The 21,481-nt window shown below is 37.0% G+C and overlaps 1 long non-coding RNA gene across 3 annotated transcripts in view; it reads right to left on the bottom strand.

The window, feature by feature from the left end:
* The window catches only part of LOC306992413, a 115,700-nt gene that overhangs the window by 65,081 nt on the left and 29,138 nt on the right, over nucleotides 1–21,481 (bottom strand). For all 3 annotated transcript variants that reach the window (XR_013796275.1, XR_013796276.1, XR_013796277.1), the window contains exon 2: nucleotides 20,188–20,286. This is a non-coding gene — a long non-coding RNA (uncharacterized lncRNA). The remainder of the gene's footprint in view (nucleotides 1–20,187; nucleotides 20,287–21,481) is intronic.

Here is a 21,481-nt window from a genome sequence, read left to right as displayed (position 1 = left end):
TGCAAATGCATAACTGAATCATGCCTTACAGTGTTTGCGAATTGCCCCATCACTCTTATGTCCAGTTGGACTGGATTGTTTCTCATCTTGCATAACAGTGGCAGTGTTCAATATCCATATACATCTACATCTACATTTAAACAATGAAACTATCAGGTGAGTAACAGCAGCAAGACAGCAAGTCAATACGACTATGAAAGATCTCCAATAATCAACACAATTAAAGTCACGGCATCTCTGATACATCTGCCTATCTTTCTGACAGCCGCTGCTTTCAGTCACTGCAAGTAAATCATCACTCCAAATGAAACCAGCATTATCAGTGAAGAACACACGACTTTACCCAGACCTGCCCTTCATGCGTATTCAAAGAGAAACGGACAGCATCCCAGTCTTCACGCATTATCAATTGATCAGATGAAGCTCGTAAATCAAATTTGAGGGACAAAAATTCAAAACTTAAGATGTAACGCATTAAGATGTAAGCAGACTGATGAAAATGATTAACGTGGTGGATTAAAATATTGACGTTTCTACAGAGTGGTTTGCCACTACAGAACAGGCCTGGTTCAATTTCCTCATGAGATCCCTGTCAACGACTGTACGGCACTGTTATAGCAATCAATGCGAGTCTGGCCTTCAAACACAGAGCTGTATTTTCTATCCCTGTTGCCATTGAGCATCTGTTCAAAGTGAGCCATTATACGGCATCATGTATAAACATATTAGCAGGCGGAGAGGGGGGGAATAAATCTGCTCTCTTTTCACTTGCACACGTTCTATTTCCATAATATGCTTTATTAGATTTTTTTTGTGTGTGCACGTCTGAGTTTTGGGGCGAAGATGACGTCCCCTCCAGCACAGGCACTTGGAGAGGTCAGTCCCAGGTCAGGGCCAAATTGGCAATGTACTAAGGGGTACCGGCTTCTCAGCTTGCAATTAATGCAAGAAAAATTAATTTATAACATAGTGGGCGCTTTTAACAATCTTAAATATGGAGAATGCAGAGCTGGATTTTGGTCCAATTTGTTGAAACTAAATAAAAAGGAAAAAAAAAGGTTCTTTTGCACACCTTACATGTAATTACATTACAGCCAACAATACATTGTATGGGTCAAGATTATCGATATTTGTCAAAAATCATTAGTATATTAAATAAGGATATTTCCAATATTTCCTACCGAAAATATATACAACATTTATTTTTCAGTGAATGCAGCACAATCGTGAACATAAATGGACAACTTTAAAAGCGATTTTCTCAATGTTTAGATTTTTAGGCACCCTCAGATTCCAGATTTTCAAATAGTTGTATCTCGGCCAAATATCGTCTTGTAACAAAACCATACATCAATGGAAAGCTCATTTATTCAGCTTTCAGATTATGTATAAATCTCAATTTAAAAAATTTGACCCATGTGGTCCAGGTGACATTTAATAAAATAAACTGTCAAATCACATGTAAATATTGCTTTTTTTCCCCACTATTTTTCATATTTATTTTAATATTAACCATCTAAAAGGTGTGCATCATGCCTGACACCTACATGAACGCTTCACAGTTGGTTTTATGACTAAGGCATTCTCTTCAAATGCTATTGAAGTTAGAAACAAGTATACCCATGTCGTATGTAACTTTAGAGACGGTCCCTAAATTTGCAAATATCGAACGTCCAATGTCAAGCCAACTTTATGCCAGTAGTTCACTGGGAATCACTTGGTGTGAAACTTTGCGCGTTACGTTCATATTCTGAGTCCGCTTGCCAGTAGCCTATTTAGCATAGCCTATATTCCCAATAAGGTGCGAGTTTGGTCTTTTATATCACTGTCTTAGTCCATTAAGCTACGTTAAGCGTCCCGACGGCAGGGGAATCTGGTATTGAGAGATTGAGGTAACTCCCAGTACTGCAACACAGCGCCGCGATATAAAGTTAAGGAAAGTTAACCCTAAAACAACCGAGAGAAATATCTGTCTACCTCAGATGTAACGTTTGATCTATACGTCAGCATCGGGGAATAACATTATAATCTCATTCACGGTAGAGAAAGCTGCTTACATGTACAAAAGTAACCGTGAAGACTTAAATGTAAACACAGCTTTTGTGTCTTTATTAGCTTTTCCATATACTGGCCCTGATAATCATCGCAAATAGTTGCCGCTTTTAATAAATTTATTAATAGTAAATCCGTTTTCATGAATGAATGACTGTCTCTACCCATTGCTCTGGTCTACGTCAACAGCCGCTTGCACCACTTGCTGGTGAGGTTGACTAACAGCAGATAGACATTATGAATCGGTAATCTACTGCTATTCCTTCAGTTCCCGGATGTGAAATATTGAATTTCTGTCGAATTTGAACCACTGAATTTGTAAAGCGAAATAAAAATGGACCGAAAAATTGCCTGTCGAATATTATAGGTTGTATTTTTAAACTGAAAGAACATTTTGGAAGTGAAATCTGAAAGGTGAATATGGATTATGGAATTTTTAATCATGTAAATATTTACAGCTTAAATCTGCAACCATGTTGATTTTCAGTCCATAAAAAGACAAGCCCTAAAAAGTAGTGCAATTCAACAATCTTTTTTGTTTCAAAATCATTTGCCATTATTTTACTTCCACAAACACGCTTTCACTTTGAAAGTGTCTCGAAATACACAATAAGCACTGCAATATTTTGCAGAAATGTCACCACATGCTAGTTTTTCCAATGAGCCTGTTTACTCATTGGCTTACTTCCGCACAGAAAAACAAGTTGGGTAAGACTTCAGACATAAATCGAAATTATTTGTTAAATATGTAAGAAGCAAACACTTGTTTAATATAATAAATATACAGATACATCTAGTAATTATACTAATTTGGATGAAGCTCGTTTTCAAAGCAAGCTTGACAGCGCATCAGACACATGTCAAATACGGACCTGTTTGATATGAGATATTTTAACGTCTAATTAAGCTCATTAACAGCTGATTAGCGATTGCCTTGCCCGTGGCAAAATAGGGCCTCCCATCATTTGGCGGCTTGAGTTAGTTGGCAGGGGAATAGGGCGTCCGGAGCTTAACAGGCCTGCTTTTGTCAACACTGACAAGCAACATGAGGAGGCCAATGCTGTTTTATTAATTAGTCCCTTTGAAAGTTGAGCCATGTGGCTACACACATTACGAAATTTGTGAGGCTGCTCCCCGCATACACACTTCTCCATCTCCCTCGCTCTCTCTTTATTTCTCTATGAACGCCTGATCATTACAGATGAGCCTTTCTTTCATAGCGTGACCTTTGTGAGTCTGCTTATTTCAAGCACCGCCCATGCGATGCCTAGATTTACCAGGCTTTCACTTTTAATTAAACGCAAATGAGAACATTTGCTTTGATGAAAATGAGAAAAATCTTTATTTTCAACATGTAAACAATTAGCTTGCATTGTGCCTGATGTTGACACGGCGGACCCGAGGCAAAGATGCTTTTGTTTTTGTCACGACTTGTTTATTTGCCCGAAAAAAAAAAAAAAAAAAAAATGATATGATCGCACATGTGAGATTATGTTTTGACAAGACACATGTGCGGGGAGCGTTCGGTAGCAGACAAGCTCGGGATTACTTGCTAATGTTAAATCTACATATGGTACAAGCAAAAATCAGCTTTAATGGGTCAGTAAATCCAAACTAATAGAGATTATTTCTAAGCTGATGAGAAATTAATACTGAATGTGAGGCTGGATTCAAATTGATGCTCAGTTTGGCTCATGAAAATGAACAATACGTTCTGGCCTCGTTTTTGAACTAATTCCAGCGCATTTTTGAAAACAACCGAAGAGAAACAACAAAGACAGACTGAACATGATTGTAAATGACATCATTTCAGCGGTTTCATATTTTTCCCATTAAAATTATGAACCAGTTAATTCCATAACAAACTAAATACCATTGTGGTAATATCATAGTGGTCATTTTGAGACATTTCGTTCCTCTTTTGTGCTAGTCTACACCTTACATTCACTGATCTCTCACATCAGCAGTTGCTCAAGACCTTGGGAATCTCCTAATTGACTTCTCACTGAACAAATAATTAGATGAGTTAAGTCATTAAGAGTGTAAGATGAAGTGGTACCATGGAGATCTCAGGGCAACTGAAGACCGTAGCTCAGCGTTGGATACTCAGCCTTCTATACACACGAACCGCTTTCTCTTCTGTTTTTCCTCACTCCATAAACGCAATGGAAACAGATCTGATAATTAATAAATCATATTTGATCCACAACAACACAGTCAGAAAAGTATGTCAGTGGGCATTATTTTCATAATGGCTTACATAAGAAAAGCAACATGTTAAATCCGTTAGCTAAAGCTGCGGTGGGAGGATCTGGAACAGAAACAAGACAAAACAAGCAACAACAAAAAAGTCAGACAGCACAATCAGACAAAATATGGTTCAGATGTAAAAAAAAGAAAAAAAGAAAAGTGCAATCTCCCAAACAGCACTACAATAATATATAGCGTGACCTCAGAGGAGGTAGGAATATCAGTGCTAGATATTGCAATGCTGAGAAGTCGCCGTGGGATGTAGCCATAGGTGGGAAATTGACTCAGAGGGCAGCACACCTGCTGTTCATGTGAAGTCCAAAGCCTCTTTGCTCAAGTACCGACTGGCCCAGATCAGATCAACAGCAGCAGGACAGCCAGAGCGGGGGATATATTCTGATGAAAGCTTCACCTTATCATTTGTATGGTGGAACTAGTCAAATCCTGGGTGTTCTCATCAACACTAGAAAGAAACGTGTTGTTTAGAGCAGTGTTTCTCAACTGATTTTGCTTCAGGACATTGGACATCGAGGTGCACCGCAACACAGTACCAAAATTGTTTATCATACAAGAGAAAACCGAAAATGTCAAGCAGCCTGTCCATATGAGGTTCTACCCAATTTGCCTGGTTTCTGCCCCGTGACAGATGGATTTGCACTAAAATACTGTATATCAGTTGTTCTCAACTCAAATGGCACCCAACAGTACTACAATTTTTATCATACAAATGTAAACTAAAATCAAACACTCAAATGTATTAATATTCTAAAAATAAAACAGCATAGTCTAATTATATTATGCATGATTCAGGATGCAGCAATGTTCATTTTCCAAGATTTCTTTTTTTTATATTATGGTCAATATTAAAATACGATTTAATCTAAATAAAACTAAAAACACTAAAAACTTAAACTCAATCGTTTTAAATGCTACTTGTGAATTTAGTCACCACAACATTATAATGTACAGTATGAAAAATGTATATTGTGAGATTTGCTAAAGATTTAACAGTGTTAAATTATTCGTGCTTTTAAAGATTAACATTAGATGTCATTAAAAAAGTAATATACAGTACATGTAAAGATAAAACAAACAAGTACAATTAAATATCCAAAATCAATACCATATCTATGTTTTACACAGTACTATGCATGATAATATATTTAGTTGCATTTAGCACTTTTTGGAGGTTCTGCTTAATTTGCCTTGCTTCTGCTCAGTGGCCGATGAATTTTCAGAAAAATATTAAATCAAATACAAAAGGTACAAAAATTGGTATCACAAAAGTGAACAAAAATACAGTCTGGTTAGACTCAAGGCCTTTGACGTCAACTAAAACACAGATAAATGCATGATTAGGGATGCAACAAAATAAATTTACAATAATTATCATGTTATGCCCAATGACAATAAATTGCCCATATTAAAATTCGGCTTCACATAGTAAAATACCATTTTATTTTTAAGTCTAAATAAAAACACAGACATAGGACTGATATATTATGCATCCCCATGCATGATACTACAATTAGTTCCATTTTAATTATTTGCATTTTCCAGTTTTTCTTTGCCCTGATGTTAGAACAGGACATACTTACAGCCAATTTTTTTGAGGTTGAGAAACCACTGGTTAAGAATATATCTGTGCATTAGATATAATTTCTGAGTGAGTGCAAATGCTTCATTCTGTCTGATTTGGCTCATTTAGTCAATGTTCCCACTTCACAAGAGCTGAACGACAGAACCAAGCTAGTAATCTACATTATTCTATGCTGTAGTGGAAACTGAAATTATCAGTTATATATAACACACCACAACAGATTGTTGGCCATGTGAAAACCATGAGTATCCAATCACACGGGGACTATAAATCATTGATACGAGTCAATCTTGCACTCGCTTTTGCAACCCCGTCTGGCAAAAACACACAGCGGACTTCAGCTTCAGTTCAAGCAAAATGTGATGGGCGAATTTCAAAAAGCCATAATACTGTAGATGCTAAGTTATACAAGCAGAAAATGGTGATGAAATGCTGCTTTGAATTCGTACATTGCCAGGCTGAAGAACTCAATTTGATCTGTCTTTAGTGTTTGCTTTAATAATACATTAACACTTGCATAAATGCAGGAATTGCACAAACATCAGCTGTCTGATATCGCAGATGGCTTTAATGATAATTCAATTCAACCACAATCATAAAAACTGAGCGAATGGGTTAAGAATAAACCGATCTTTATGGTACTAGACAAGTCTCACTCGCAGGTTTAGTTACGAGGCTTTAATTTGTGTGCGCCGTTAGGACAGCGTTCTGTCGCCGAGCCTGAACGAGGAGGAGAAACAAACAATGAACAACCATAATCTGGAGCTTGAATTGCAGGTCACCGGGGGGCTGCTCGCGCTGCCTCCCAGTAAGTGTTGTGATGTCAGCTCCTTTACACACTCGCCATCCATCTTACTGAAGCAATGGAGTCCACTGCGAAAAACGAGAGAGGGAGAGGAAAAACAATGGCTGAACGTATGTTTAGGGAAATAAATGAAATCTGAGGGTAAAGTACTCCTCCCCAGATGCGAAATTTTTGACACAAAAATGGGAAACAAATGACGTAGGGGCCCCGCTAGGCCACAGCAAGACAGCTGGGGGAACAAATGTCCTCTGATCTAAATGCCCTCTGGTTTTAAGCGTCTAACCTACGAGCATTACGCCAGGGCCGGCTAGCCGCGCGAGAAAGGCTAACACAGGCCATTATGCTCCTCTGCTCTTTACCTCTGCAAAGGAGACGAGAGAGAGAGAGAAGACAATGGAGCTCATCTTCTGCTTTCCACACTGCACCTGAAGCAGAGCATGTCTTATTCCTCGCCCGAGGCCTTCCACCCCGTACAGGCTCGGATCACACCGAACAGTTCATCTTTAAAGCACGTCGCATGGAGACTCCGCAGTCATACTGATACCCGGGCTAAAGGTGTGAGGCTCTAGCACGTCTTTCTATCCCAGCATGCTAAGCTCAGGAAGATACAGGCTCTTAGATGAATACCCAGCAGCCACCTACGTTATAAATAATGTCTGAGACCCATATAAATACATTTTAGCCATATCTGAAAACAGAAAAACAGGGGTTTTATGAAACAAATTGACAAGATAATGCATTTACTTTTCATCTTTTTTCATATCATCTCCAAATACCTTAACCCTAAATATTAAACCACTATTTAATGTGTCTATTTTAATTTATTCAAACTGAAAAGAGACTTCATTTCAATTTACTTTCCAGAAAATTCCAGATTTATTAGTGCAGATTTATTTATTTTAACAAAGTTTGAAAATCCTCCTATATGCAAATGCTCTAATGTTCCTATAAAATGTTCGGCATTCCAAATATAACCTAGACTAGAGTGATGACCTCATTGTAAAATTTGCATATTGAATTCTGATTGGTCTTCATTCTCATATCTACCTGTATTTGCATATCAAATGATTGGTCTTTTCGTTCTTAGCTGCCTTTAGACTGTAAATGTGTTTTTTGCCCAACAGGAAATAAAACCTGAAACCTAAGCCAGCTCAAACTTTACCATTCTCCTTTTGCTGCCATACAAGCACTGGTATTTACTTCAGGAAATGCAGTCTAGTTATTAACAAAACATCTTGAATTTAATAATACAGTGACTTGCTCTGATTCTAAAGGTAGTTCGAGGCAGTGCAGCATTTTTCTTTTAGTTCCATCATTTCAAACCTCTTTGATTCTTCCTCTGCCTTTTGAATCATTTCCTCTCAGTTCTGTCTCTGGCCTCCCAGTCTTCCTCTCCCACCACCATCATAAATTAAAGACCGGCACTGGTCTTCACAGCAGCTGATGTAATTAAGCATGTCGTCTTCACACTTCTCCTACAAGGCTTCTCTTTGTTCTCCAACCGAGCATCTAAGCTTCCCTTTTAGTCATGAGCCATCTAAATGGGAGTGAATCTTATCCTTCATAAATGCTGTGACAAGCTCACCATATTTTAAGCATGTAAGATATGATAATACGAACCCTCTGTCAAAGAAGCATCATGGGAAGCAGTTGTACCGAGTTTCATTTAGGATTTTTCTCTCTTCTGGCCATTTATTGTGTATAATACTTCTCATAAATCAGAAAAAATAAATGTACACTGTTCATCATAAGAACAAAATATCACTTCAAGGAGGATTTTCAAGAATAAAGAAAGAAATGTGTTGTGTTAGTGCACTGCCAGTATTCTCACAAAGGAAAAACCTAAATATGATCTCAATTCTGGAGGAAATATCTGAATAATAAAATCTGGGCAAGGACCCTATAAGACTATAAAATACACAAAAACACATAATATTAATTATGATAATAACAAAAATTATAATTCTAAATACTACGTAGAAATGCTAAAGTGGTAAATATTTAAATGAAAACGTGCAAATGTCAAAAGTTTATATTTAATAAATATTTAGAAATTTGTTTTATTTAAAACGCATGAAAATATTAGCAAAAACTAAACCTATCCACTAAACCAACAGGGGAAAATGAATACATGTAAACTATGCATACACAGCACATTATATTATATTTTTTTAACCAATTTTTAAATATTTATACAACGCATGCATGATCCGCTGTTCTGTCTGGTTTGCTGCACTGCATTCTGAAAGTCATTGTCTTGTTAAAGGCTGGTCCTAAAGCATTTCTAATTTCCACGGTCTACCTATGCCTCCTATTGGCCTGTTTCATTCAGTCACCCTACACTGCATGCTGAGCTCAATCTAAGAGAGCAGAAAGACAGCGAGAAATAGAGGTGGGTGGGAGGGTGAAGCGGGGGGGGGGGGGGGTTGAGAGAGAAAGAGAGAAGGAATGATATCTTATGAATGTTGACCACTGTCTCCTTACATAAATCTGCACATTAAGTACAATAAATGAGGCTTTTGCCGCTGAGACCTGGAGAATGGAGTCTGATTCAGTAATGTCATTTAAAAGCATTCACATCAGAGGAGATGGCGGACACAGATTAAGGAGCCCCAGTTATCATCAAGCTTGCTGCGTCTCACACAGTCCAATGAATGATAGCTCCCAAACACAACAAAACATGATGAGACAAGGCACACTTAGATTTTAAATTACCCTCACATCAGCGTTTGTCTTCTTAAAAACTGAATTTCTACATGTCTTATGATTAAAAGAAACAAAAAAGTGACTCAATACTGTTTACTATAAAATATATACCGGTAGGTAGGTACACAAATATATGAGTAAACAGAGAAAAATAATAGTCTTAATAGTTCATGGTGATAAAAAGTGGCTTTAAATGAAAAAACAACAAACCCTTCAATTTAATCATAATTCTAAAATATTGATATTAAGCTATTGATACTCTTTCATACTACAAGCCGCATTTTTCAAAATATATACAGTTTTAACGAAACTAAAAAAGTGAGGCAGTACCTCGCTTCATTTCTTTTCATCTTAATTCTAAAATCTTAAGCATGGATTTACAAGACACTGTATTTCAGCTTTTTATTATATATTTTGCAAAATAAAATGCACATATTCCATCTGGAACATTTGGATTAAACAAGAGCACAAGAGTCAAGACTATTCTGCCTCATACATGGCCAGTGAGGGCACTACAAGTCACCAAACGCATGTACATTCAGCATTAGGGCCGAAACACAATGCATTATAGTAATAAATATTGATGCACGCTAAGAATGACAGCATAAATGTGTGGAATCAGAGGGATTAGAATGTTTGAAGAAATGAAGCATGTAATGACGCTAGATTCACCTCCATTATTTTCAGCCTGCCACAATTCCTCCATTACTTCACTTAAGAGGCCACATCAAAGATGCAGCTGACGCCTTTGAAGCATGTATCGGAAACTGAACTCTCAATGGCCCCGTTTTACAAAGCTTGACTCCGGGATCCCACCAAGTTCCAAAAAGAATATGACCCTCCCATTACGCAGAACACAAAAAAAGGGTCAGGCACCATTTTGCATTTACAATACAAGAAACTTTTTTTTAAAATTCCCCCACAAAACCCCCACGCATTTCCATTGGTAATGAGTAAAGCGTTTGTGACTCTTTTTGCAGGGGCGATAATTAATGTCCCTCTTTTCAAAGGCGGTTCATTTTAAATACTCATCTCTGCTAAATCCCTCTTTCTGCACAGAACTGCTGCTTTTTTTCCTTTTTTTTTTTTAAAGAGTAATCCCGCTATTGTTGAACCTGAACAGAAGGTGAGAGCCAACGAAGCACTGAAGTGGCAAGAGACAAAAAAAATTGGGTAATCTGAGTCATCAGAAATCAAGACAGTGATCTATGTGACCGATTCGATTCCCTCTTGACACTCGTTCGCGGAGGCTCTCCACTCGCCAGCTCGAGCTCAGACCGCATGCGGCGTGTGCCATCCAAACCAAACTCAAACTTAGAGGTTGAGAAGCTAAAGTGTATTGGATTTGGTAAGAGTTAGTCGATTGTTTCTGGCCCCTGGGTGGTGGTTTATGGTAATGTTAGTATCAATACAAACAAAGGCCATACAGCTGTACAAAGCACATCAAGGAAATGAAAGACAAGGCTGCCTCTGTCAGTGCAGTGTACAATAAAAGAGGGATTTAAAGGCAGGCCCACTGATCACTGGGGAGCAACAAAATGAATGAACTGTAGAAATGCTCCGAGTTGATCCTTTTCACTAGCGGTTTAGGGACTAGCTAATGGTCGAGGACTGCGCTCGGGACGGAAAATATATAACCCAGACACGTTTGGGCGTCACAAAGGTCAGGAAAGGGTGAAACCGAGGAGACAGGATGATAGGGATCCTGTCATAAAACGCCGTTATTGAGAGAATAAGTGATGAATTTCTGTAAGCCATTAGATAAAACATTTCTGATTAGGAAGCCGTCGTCAGCCATCAGGTGAGAAATTTATATAGGGGTCAAATCTGAAGTGCAATCAATACGCTGTTTGAATTATTTAATGACAATTAAATGAAGGACGGGGTGCTTCAAGGTGAGAACAACCATTCATTTATGAAAGATATGTGGCGGATTAAAAAAAAATGAAGTCAAAATAGATCACACACGTTTACTGGACAAACTCTGAGTGATCGATTACATTTGTTGTTGTTGTTGTTGTTTTTTCACCTTAAAATCATGTATAAAAACAAAATCACTTTTTTTTTAAAAACACCAAATCATCATCATCCTGTACATCAATTATGAAATGGAAAATAAACATCCATGTGTTGACATTACAGTATTAAATTCTTAAGACCGATCTGGTGAAGAAGCACAACAAGATTGGAGCACTTGATCCATTTGAAGGGTTTATGACAAATCTCTATTATCCACATAAACCCTTTCTTTTGTCCATTTCAAAATATCCTCATTATTAAAATCTGGCAAAATACAGTAAGTATTTATCCTGTTGGCTTAAATTGCATTGAAATTAAGATACTTATAAGAGCTCAAGTCCTCAATAAAAGCTACTTACAATTGCAAAGTTTTTACCGTTTTACTGTATTATTATTTTTCTCCTTCACATATATTACTTAAAAATGCTCATCTGGTTTCATTTCATTTCATCTCCCTCTTTCTCATTTCTCCTCTTTCTATAGGTCCGTTTCTCGAATTATACGCAAAATTACACCTAAAAGCAATAAAAAGGTCATCGAAAATGGCTGTTTTTAAGATTGAATCATGAATTTCAAAGACCTATGAACGCAGGCTGCCATTATGGTCCATTTCCCAGCTTATTTCCCCGATATACATCTCCTGACCTGTATTCAAAATTCATAGTTCCACAAGTGACATCAGCATGTCTTGGACATCTGAGAAGTAAAGGCTTATTCCTGACCCGGTCTCCATGGCAACGCAGTGCTGACTAGTAGCTGGCAGGTTTTGACACTGATGAGAAATGTTGTAGGTCTGGCTGTCTTTGTTGAGCATTATATGTTTACATGTAAACTAAAACATAACTAAATCATTTAGAGATAAATTAATAGGAAGTTTAAATAAAATAGGTTGTGCTATATGGTAACCCTATAATATATATATATATATATATATATATATATATATATATATATATATATATATATATATTATTTACTGTGACAAATATCTGAAGTAAATAATATCATAAAATATTATAAAAATCTCCAATTTTTTTAAAACATCATAAAATAGTAATTAATATATTGATGTAAAAATTTTAGAAAACATAGATGACATATTTGATGATGATATATTTGGGGGAGAGAGAAAAAAAAAATCAATGGATTTAGCTTGCTTAGGCCATCATGCAATTCATAATTATTTACCAACCTAGAGTCCTAGAATTAGCATTTTGATTGATACTGACCCTGTTCAGGTTCAGGTCAATATCACTTCCATTTCTAAATCAATTCAGGAGATGCACTGAAAATGAATTGACTGCTGAATTCCCCTTTGGTTTCTGTATAAATGTCCAAATATATATATATATATATATATATATTATATACACACACACACATCCAAGTTCACCTCTTTATTCTAATTTACCTCCTTTCTGAATCAGCATACTTAAAGCTATGATTTAGACAGACATTAAGATACATGTGATAATATATGTAATAATATGTGATCCTCTTAGATAATATGTGATCCTCCTAGATCAGGCACTTTAGTAAAATTAGAATTTTTTTTATAAAAACATAATTTGGACTGAAATGCATTAAAACATCTTTGGGAAAAACCAAACAAAATGGGATGCAAGTGAGAACAATCCCTCTCCTGTCTCTTCGTATTGCACGTGAATTGCCAAAGCTGACCACCGGTACTTGTAAAAGCAATCTGGCAACCCTCTTTCATTTCTCCATCTCGCTCCACAATCCTCCAGTAGTATTAGCGAAACTGGGAAAGGTCACATGATAAATGACTGACAAACAAATCAAACCATATTAGCGTGTAGCTTTGTTATCAGCCGGTCGGCAGAGATAACAGAAAAATGAAGCTTCTCCCGAATAATTCGGTTGTGTTCTTTGCCTGCTATGCAGTCTAAATCAGAAGGAGGGATAAAACGAGGGAGAGGAGGGAGAAAAAAAAAAAACAAGAATCTGGCGGTGGCTGTTTGTCTCAGCGCCTGACAGTAGGAGAGCAATAATACGCATTAATGATGGTGCGTGTGCAAGTCTATGCAGCCAGGAGCAGTCAGTCACATCGGCTCCCAGGAGGTGGCAGTGAGCTGGGGTACACTTACACACACCGACACACATATACACCTCCCTAAGGCCTCCAAGGTGAGGGTGACCACTGGCCCCCCGTCCCCTGTCTATCCGTTCAGTCAAATCAGGGTTTTCCAAAAGACTCCGACTGTTTTAAAAAAAATGGCACAGGCGTGTGGAGATGCGGGAAGAAATTTGGAAATGGCAGTTCAGAAACAATCAAGGCGAATTTCAAACGGATTAGCCTGGGAGGTTCTGGGCACGAGTTAGATGCTATCTCAACTTTCCAACTGAAAGTCATCACACAGCCAGGAAAAATCAATCACGTCTCCTCCAGGATGAGAAAAGTAATATGAAAAACAAGTGCAATGGCTGCCATCTGCGCAACACAAAACTGTTCTGCTCCGAAATGAATTGCCATAGATATTTCCTCTCCCCTGCTTCCTGCTTTTTATTTGTGTTCCCCGTCAGCCTGTTCTCATTTCTCAGTTGTACTTTTTGTAGTTGTGTACTACGAGAGAAAGAAAATCGTTCAGCTGAGAAAATTTGGTGGCTTAGTTATTAGCATGCTATTATTACACAAGGTAATAATCTTGTCGAAAGGACAAACAAGTTCTACTGGGTGGATACACCTTAAAAAGCTAAATGACTGCACAAAGACAATTATTGTACTAAGAGCTTTTTTAATTATATACCATTTATATGTATGCAAATTTTGCAAAAGTGTCAGTAACAAAACAAAAGAGTAACAAAAGAGTTCCATCTCGAATAAATGCTTTTGAAGTTTAAAGAACCCTGAACAATCATGTGACACTGAAGACTGGAGTAATGCCATCACAGTAATACATTCCAGTTTAAAATATATTGAAATAGAAAACGGTTATTTTAAATTGTAATAATATTTCACAATGTTACCATTTTACTGCATTTTTTTATCAAATAAATGCAGCCTTGGTGAGCATAAGAGACTTCTTATTTAGTCTTAAAGGGATAGTTCACCCAAAAATGAAAATCCTGTCATCATTTACCCACCCTCATGTTGTTCCAACCCTCTGTATTAATTACTGAACACAAAAGAAGATATTTTGAAGAATGTCAGTAACCAAACAGGGTTTTTTTTTTCCATACTCTAGAAGTCAATGGGGTCTTGGGTCTGTTTGTTTACTGCCATTCTTCAAAATATCTTCTTTTGTGTTAAGCAGAGGAAAGAAATTCCTACACGTTTGAAACATGAGGGTGAGTAAATGATGATTTTTTTGGGTGAACTGTCCCTTTAAATCTTACCGACCCCAAACATTTGAACTGTAGTGTACTTAAAATCCAGATATACTTCCACCTCACCGCATCATTGCAGCTGATTCTAAACAATGTTTCTTGCACTGAAATGACCTGGTAGCAACTTTTTCATGCGTTTCCTTTCCATCGTAAACCTGACAGCCTCTTTAAACATGGATTTCAGTGGTAGCGGGCCGATTTGGGCTCTTTGGGTTATCCACTCCAACTCATGGACATGACCCGAGTGGGAGAGGAAGAGATTATGGCAGAATGAGCGAGGGAGAGGGCGCTCGGGGCCCGAGCTCCCTCACATGAAGCTTTCATTACATGAAGGGCGATCCGCAGAGAAACCTGATTTACCATGGGACTGTGTTCCTGCACCAGAAAGCCAGTGCTCCTGTCAACCTCCATACCGGTATCTCTTACTGTAGATGGATGGAGAGAAAGAAAAACAGAACCTAACAGCCCTTGTCAGAGCCAAATACCATCTTTCGTCCATGTACGGATTTGAAATAATTGCAGTTGTCATTAATGCCAGAAATCAGGCAGTGGCCTGCACTGGTGGAGCATCGGCAGATGCTAACGAATCATGTGAAGCCATGCATACTTGACATTTATTACATAAAACAATAAGCAGCAAAAACCTCTTGCTGCATAATTACACCATTTAGACACGATCGGGATCAGATGAAATGAAAGAGACCTGCAGGAAAAAAGGAATTAGTTGCCATCTGCTTTCCTGGAGGGCCTGCCACCACCCCGGAGAGACATCACACATAATGTGAGACTTTAGGAGCTCGGAATGACACTAATTCTGGCCAATGTTTATCTCCCCTCACTGAGCAGGACTCATAAAGATTTCATGTTACTCAAATGAGCCCTACAGTTCTCGCTCTGATCGTGCTATAGATAGATGTGCTATAGACTCAGCAGGCATTACAGATTAATCTTACCGCATACGTTTTATAGAAATGTATTAAGACAATGTGTCTTCATTTCAGACTTATGGAAAGCTTAGTTTAACACCACAGTGGTATTTCAACTTAATTTAAATATTTATTAGACTAAAGTTTTAGTATCAACAATTCCCATAAATCATGGGTGAATCTCAATTAGGGGAAGTTTACTGTCTACCATAAAATAAAATTTAAATAAATAAATAAAAACATACATGTATACACACATACACACACACACACACACACACATACATATATACAAATACATATATAATTATTACTGACAATAATAACAATATATAAATAAATTTACAATCAATTCATCATAATATACTTTTAATATTATTATTATTATTAAAATCGTTTTAGTTCTAAATAATAGCTTTATTGTATCCACAGCTTATCTAAATTTTCTCCCAAAAATGTTTATTAAAATGTCAAACAGCATTACATCACACAGAAAAAAAAACACACACACTGCACTAAAATCAAGAAGATCAAGGTCATGATCAGATCTTTATTCTACCTAGGCCATAAACAATAAATGTTTTCTATAACAATAAACTTCTGAAACATTTTTAGATGAGGTTTCATTTGAAAAAATAGTAAAATATATACTACTTGTAATTTGTATATAAACTGGTTAAAAAGATCATGCAACTTTTATGTTTTTTTTTACTAAATACTAATTCTAACATGATTCTTGTGTATTTTCCTTGAACAACATACATGCTATACTTAAAGAAAAGGTCTGATATATTTTTAGTGCAGTTTTCTCCAGCCCAGTGCAGCAAAAGCATATATAAGGCATTATTTTGGTGCGCTCCTGGCTACAGAGAATTAGAAAATATCAGACTGTCATTGTGATTTGATACTAGGATGAAAAATGTCAAAAGTGGAGATGACAAATCAGCCCAGTGAGGAGAAGTGGCTCTCAGACAGGGGATGTCATTTGTCATGATTGCCATTTGACTGCACTCCCAGTCCCCCTCCTCCACCGGCTTTTCTGCCTACAGATGAATGATACATTGATAGCCATTAATTCTAAATTATCCAAATTTGCCTAACTGCATCTAGCATGTGCGTGGAAATCAAATTTATCAGTGCTTTCCTTTTGCTTTCTCCATTTTTTTCCCCCCCTTCACTCTCCTCTCCTTTGCCTTCCTCGAAGCCTAAACCTTTCTGTGGACAGACGGGGAATTAGATTTGCACTCTGCACAATACACACAGCCAGACCATCAAACCCTAAGCTTGGTGACATTTCCAAATGTTCATCTCCCCTCATTTCAATCGTCCATTTGGAATGAATAAAACGGCCAGGCGACTTGAAAGAATGGCAGCCCCCTGAGCTTCGCTGCATCTATGGCTCATATCTCCACCTCCTCCTCCTCCTCCTCTTCTTCGCATCCCCGCCCCCCTTCGCCCCCACCCCGAGCCCAACCTTTAGGAAGCCGAGGGGCTTTGTTGGAGGGGGACACAGCTGAGCCTGCCTCACATCCAGAGCCCCTGCATAATACTGGAGGTAATTAAGCCACAGCTTCAAGGTTGCATGGACACAAGACAATTCAGCCTAATGAAGTATCGATCGGCTGCAGCAGAAGTAAAACAAGTTGACATTCATTTAGAGGTACTAGTGAGAATATACCACAATGCCACGAATGACGTAAGGCTTCAATGGCACACGGTTTAATCATATGGAAACAATGTGGTCTAGACTACAATACCTCTTGTTGAGCTACTTTGTCATAAATCAACAATCAGGGCCGTGTACGTTTAGGTGCCATCGCGGGGAGTTGGGTTATAAAAAGAAAATCAAAGAAATCTCACATTTAACCAAAATGAGAAATGTACAGAAACAATGGATTTCGATGTCTGTCCTCTTAGGCAGATCAAGACTTAGATTGATATCAATCTTGTTAATGGAACAACGGATGTTCAGATTATATCAGACAGTGCTGTATTAGTCAAATTCACAATTATTCCAATTTGAAATGTTCTCCAGAACATTTCCTGACAGACCAAATCATGTTTTTTCTCAGAACATGATATTATTGCTCCAATGAGGTCTGATTGAGGTTTGGCTCCACTAAAAAAAAAAAAGATCTTAGGTCTAATCTGTCCTGAGAAAACCTCTTATAGCCCCAGTGACAACCAGATTTCATCAACAAATCTGACTCATTAAAGTAATTTGATTGACAGATGTTATGATTCACAACATTTGCCCTAGTTCCACGACTGAAAGCTGTAGACCAAGCAGCCGACTACCGCAGGCTAAACTAATGAGTCGATCTCTGAAGACCTTGGACTTGAACATCTCAGAGAAGCTCCGGAACGCAAGATTGGTCTAAAGATTTTGACTGGAATTGGAATAAGTTTGGGTCCATTAAAACAGTGCTTACAACATAATCCACTTCAGTTCTCTGGATTCAAACATCTCTCTTTTCAGTTCCTCATTAACTAACATGGGATATTACCATTTTAAAATGTCTAATTTCAGAATTCAGAAAAAAAAAAAACTTCCCACAATTTAGTTTGATTCAATAAAAATTAGGGAAAAGTAAAACATTGTTTTGCAACAGATTTAAATGAGTAAAATCAAGTACTTAAATCAATTTGTGTTCAAACTACATGATTTTTGGCAATACAGTCTAACAGATTATTTTAAAAACTAAAATCATTAATCTGTGTACTTTAATTTAATACTTAATACTAAATAAAAAGTAATTTTCTTAATGGCAGAAAAAAAACTATAAATATAAACTTATTTGTTCTACTAGTATTATTGCACAAATTTAAATGAATTTAAAGCAAATCTGCTGAAACAAATTATAAAATTAATTCATAAAATTATAAATTAAAAAATATTGCCCAATTTAAGTTAAGAATGTTAAAAAAAAATGTTGAGTGTATATTAGGAACATTGGTGAATTATAAATTTTACAGCAATTGTGTAGAAAGAAAAGGTCTGACAGTCATGTAAACTTCATCACCTGCCAACAAAATGCTGATAAGAAACATAATTCACCACAACTAATCAATTCATTTTATCCAAAATAAACACAGCTCTGCACTTTACATGTAATTCAAACCGAGCACTCAAAAACACCCACATTTGCAGCTTATCAGCACAATCAAATGCAAACATGCGGGAGAGAGCAGAGTTTTTCCCTTAAGTAATTGTCAGTCTTTTAATGGAGTCCACAAATGTCAGTTGCCAATATGTTTTAGCATTAAATGCAGTAGGAAGGATCCAGAAAGGTGGGTTATTCTGCAGAACACAACGCATTGTTAAACAGCTTCAATTATGCCAAATAGCCAGGTTTAGATGCATATTTGCATTGTGTAATATCTACAATCAATGCAGACATGAAAGTCAATTTGACTCGGCCTCATAGGGTGAGACTCACAGTAAGTGAAAACTACTAGCGCTTTACATAAAAGTACAGTGAGTTCCATTTGTCATTGGCACGGTTCAAATATTTTGACATACTTTATGATAATAGCTCCACAAACCGGCTAACAAATCACCAATCATGTGCAAACATAAAAAAAGGAAAAATGCACCATGCTGGACGTTTTATTTTAATGTTGTGCTTTAAATTCGTTCCACTTCCAAAAAGATCACACTGATGCATTACTGTATCGTTGTCAGAAAATGACAGTCAAGTGCCACGGACACGGTGCGTTAACATTAGCGCAAGGGCCTTTAAGACATTTACACAAAACACCATACAACACATTCCACCCACAGCAGAATACTGTATAAGTCCAGGTGAGAGATGCTCCAAGTGCAGGTCAGGTGACATGATAAACAGAGAACTGAACATGTTCTCAAATCTCTCTCTTTTACTCTCTCTAGGCACTCATTGCTCATGGCATAGACTGCAAAGATTATATAACATAACATAACTACACACCACATTAAGGATTCAGGTAGACACCCCTAAAGGCAAAATCTCTCTCTAAAAATATTTTTTATACACATTTATGTGGATATGAATTCAAAATTTGCAGGCCCACAAAACACACTGTTGAGCTAAAAAAATAAAATTTTAATAAAATATTAGTCATTCAGATGCATGGACTAATCAACAAATCACAGACTGTGAATTATAAACCATTTAAACGCATATGATATCACTCTGTACTCCAAAAAAACTTTTCTTTTGATACTTTTTGATAGCTTATAGCGATCATAAATCACATAAATTATAAATCAGAGATTGTTTTGACACACATGGAGAAAAAAAGAACCCGCTGTCCAGTTTATGAAAGAAGTCAACATAAATAAAAAATGTTCTCATGGGCAATCATAAATATGGAGAAGTGAGGTGTGAAAATGAATATCTAGTCACCGCAAAAAAGAAAGGGGAAAAAAAAAATAGGGCGCATTGTGCAGGGCAGCTCTCTGCTTGTCTTACTGTGAGTTGTTTGGTATCTTTTCTTACCTGTCACAGACGCAGATGAGTCAGGCCAGGTCCTTAGAGGATTCTTCCGGTACTGAAGACACGCGGGCCATCCAGAGAAACCACACTGCGCACGCTTCACTGAAATACAATACATCAGATTATATTTCTGTCAAAACATTCACGAGTTTAACTTTAGTCACAGCACGCAAAATGCACAATATTTGCCGTATAAATTTACATGTATTGGATTGTGTACAGACATGTGTATGTCTACAGACAAAAAAGTTGTACTCCCCATGGACCAGGCCTTACTTTAAGTACACTTTCAAAGTACTATTGCTTTTGTAATTAATTATGCAACTAATTCTGTGTTATTGATATTCGTTTCGCAATCTCTGGTCAGACATTACACAGAGTTAAAAGTTTCTTTTTAGCTGTACTTTGCTAGACTGCAATGTCGATTTATGTCATATGAAAAAGTAGGCCAGGAACTATCAATCTAATCCTCATCACTATCCCAATCTGCTGTATATGAATAGTGCATGATTAATTCTTCAGTATTAATCATGTACTTTGTTCATATAAAACAAAGCTTAAGCTCTATTTGCTAAGATATTTGACCTTGTGAAAGAGTTAAGACATTACAGCTTGGATTTAAAATGCATCTAAAGATTAAAACTGGTGGTTGACTATTAGAGAGGATTATAGATGAAGGAAAATTATTTTTCATTTTGATGCAAAACTGATTTTGAAGTAAAAAAATAAATAAAAAATAAGGAGCAGGTGGTACATTATTTTGATAGCAAATAAGGTTATGCAGAAGATGTGTGATATCTATATATCGTTTTGCCCCCGTCCTTCAATCAGAGCAGTTAAATTAAAGTAATACCTTGCACAAGCAACAAGATTTGTTGTGAATATATGCTTCAGTGCTTCAGGCTATGTGCTACTTCAGAAATCAGCACGGCTTTGATCTTTACTCACTGAAATGAAAAAATCCTTTATGACTATCAAGTAAGTCTCACTTCTTTTTTTTTCTTACATTGAATCTTGTTTACCGGTACAGAAGTGCATGTTTACAGGTGAATGGGAATTACTCTGGAGACACAGAAAAGTTTCGGCTCAGTCAAAAATGCATATTTTCACCATTCAAGTGCTTTAAAATGCAACCAAGGTCAGTCAAAGACATCAATTTTAGCATTCACACTACATGAAGCATGTCGTTTTTTTCTCTCTTTTGAAATCAAAGGAGCACTAGGTACAAGACTACTTGCAACCCTTCATCTCACAAATACAGTTCGCTCAATAAAGCAAAGGTTGGGCAATGACTTTT

Source organism: Phoxinus phoxinus (genome assembly GCF_949152265.1).
Source record: "Phoxinus phoxinus genome assembly, chromosome: 24".
Classification (NCBI taxonomy): domain Eukaryota; kingdom Metazoa; phylum Chordata; class Actinopteri; order Cypriniformes; family Leuciscidae; genus Phoxinus; species Phoxinus phoxinus.
Note: the sequence above shows the minus strand (reverse complement) of the source record. Positions and strands in the feature narration are given on the sequence as shown.